This window comes from Triticum urartu, chromosome 7A (assembly GCF_056163025.1).
Source record: "Triticum urartu cultivar PI428250 chromosome 7A, HENAU_Tu73, whole genome shotgun sequence".
In the NCBI taxonomy this organism is placed as follows: domain Eukaryota; kingdom Viridiplantae; phylum Streptophyta; class Magnoliopsida; order Poales; family Poaceae; genus Triticum; species Triticum urartu.
Genome location: NC_141879.1, coordinates 292,398,803 through 292,401,305, shown reverse-complemented (window position 1 = coordinate 292,401,305; position 2,503 = coordinate 292,398,803). Strand labels below are relative to the sequence as shown.

Genomic DNA, 2,503 nt, shown 5'->3' with positions numbered 1-2,503 from the left:
GGATGGACAATGACCCCAAGCGATAGCCCACCATCTGCTACGATAGAAACAGCCCTAGACAAGCTAGTCACGATTCTCGAAAAAAAAAAACATACTAGTCATAAGCATACCATTCGACCCCTAAAGAAACACGCATTACCCCTCAAAGAAAAGAAGAAACTAACACATGGAAACCTCGATGACCCACAGGTTAATGAAATTCGATGGCTAAGTCTCGCTCGATTGAGATTTAGCAAACCGTAATATTGTAGGCCCCACACAAAAATATGGGACGGAAACACACCGAAAGTTTTCAAAGGATGTCAGCACAACGGTTTATATATACGATCCAAAGCCACCATGGATAGGTACGCAAGCAAAGCCCTGACTGAGCTAGCATCTGGCACGCACCCTGCTGCCAAAACAACACGCACGCACGCAACACACTGCAAATTTGCAATGTGCCATTGCTCCCAGCAGCAAGCACGAGGCGTCCACGAGGCTCTGCTCCAGCCACCCGTGCTGCATGACCGGCCAAAGAAAGCGCGAGGCGGCGGTGGCGGCGGCGCGAGTGCCGAGGTGGCCTCCATCGTGCGGCTCGCCGTGCCGATGGTCGGCGCGGGGCTGCTCATGTACGCGCGCTCCCTAGTGTCCATGATCTTTCTTGGCCGGCTCGGCCGCCTGCCACTCGCTGGCGGCTCCCTCGCGCTCGGCTTCGCCAACATCACCGGCTACTCGGTGCTCTCCGGGCTGGCTGCCGGTATGGACCCGGTGTGCGGCCAGGCGTTCGGTGCCGGCCGCACGTCTGTCCTCGCCGCGGCGCTCCGCCGCACCGTCTCGCTGCTCCTGGTCGCGTCCATCCCCGTCAGCCTGCTCTGGGTCGCCATGCACCGCATCCTCGTCGCTACAGGGCAGGACCCCGACATTGCGACCGCTGCTTACGACTTCATCATGTGCTCGCTGCCAGACCTCCTCGTGCAGTCCTTCCTCCACCCGATCCGCGTGTACCTCCGCGCGCAGGCCATCACGCTCCCAATCACGTACGCAGCCGCCGCCGCGCTCCTGCTCCACGTTCCCATCAACTGCATCCTCGTGCAGGGTCTCCACCTCGGTATCCGCGGCGTCGCCCTCGGAGCCGTCTGCACCAACCTGAACTTCTTGCTGTTCCTCGTGACCTACGTGTACTTCTCCGGACTAACGCATGGCAATGGCGGCAGCGATGGCAAAGATGGCGCATGTTTGTCACCGATGGAGGAACCTGCTCTGGAATGGGGCCGCTTGGTGAGGCTCTCCATTCACAGCTGCATGTCGGTATGCCTGGAGTGGTGGTGGTACGAGATCATGGTCATGCTTTGCGGCGTGCTCGCCGACCCGAAAGCGGCGGTGGCAGCTATGGGAATACTCATACAGACCACGTCACTGGTGTATATCTTCCCTCATTCCCTCAGCTGCGCCGTGTCCACGCGCGTCGGGCATGAGCTCGGCGCGGGTCGGCCGGAGCGTGCGCGCCTTGCGGCACGTGTCGGCCTCGCCTGTGGCGCCGCGCTGGGCCTCGTGGCGTGCGCATTCGCGGCGTCCGTGAGGGGCGTATGGGCGCGGATGTTCACCGCAGATGCGGCCATCCTGCGGCTGACGTCCGTGGCGCTGCCCATTCTCGGCGCCGCCGAGCTGGGCAACTGCCCGCAGACAGCGGGTTGCGGGGTGCTCCGCGGCAGCGCGCGGCCGGGAAAGGCCGCGAGGATCAACGCCTCAGCCTTCTATGGCGTCGGCATGCCGGCCGCTCTGGCGCTGGCGTTCTGGCCGGCACGGCTCGACTTCCGGGGCATGTGGGCCGGCATGCTGGCGGCGCAGCTGGTGTGCGCGGCCCTGATGCTGCGAGCGGTGCAGCGCACGGACTGGGAAGATCAGGCCGTTCGCGCGCGCGAGCTGACCGGCGCGGAGGCCCATGGCGACGTCAAAAGCTGCCATGCAGACGCAGACAGAGTGATGGCGGGCAACGGCTTGCTCGTGGTGACTGTGCTAAGTTGAATATGCATAGAGTACTTTACATTTATACTCCTATATATTAGTATTTTTTTTCGTTTTCACCTTTAATTTTCAGTTGTCCATTGGCATTTTTAGGATTTGGAACAATAGGCAGCAGAATTATCTCGTTGAATTGAGGGAGCATAATGCACAATTGCCTGGGTTCCTTTGCTTTTATATTGGTCCCCGATAACGAACTGACGTTCGGCAGATCGAACGATTGGTTCGAGCGAACGAACGATTTATTAGTTCGCTATATATATATACAATACTCCACGTGCAGCCAGTTCTTTTTTTAGGTAACCACGTGCAGCCAGATGGCCTGCAGTGAAGTCAAATAAAAAAAGATGGCCTGCAGTGGGCCAGCCAAATGCCTCCCATCGGACAAGCCCAAAAAATGTCATTACCCCGTGAAGAATGTAAAATAACAAATAATTGCAATGTTGTGTGCTCCTGCCTCTCCCGGCAAGTATATAGAAAAACAAAAAAAACCTTTAAA

General features: G+C 58.1%; 1 pseudogene; it reads left to right on the top strand.

The window, feature by feature from the left end:
* The first annotated feature begins 344 nt into the window (after positions 1-344).
* LOC125523297 (protein DETOXIFICATION 49 pseudogene) lies at positions 345-2,161 on the top strand (annotated as a pseudogene).
* The last annotated feature ends 342 nt before the right edge of the window (positions 2,162-2,503 follow it).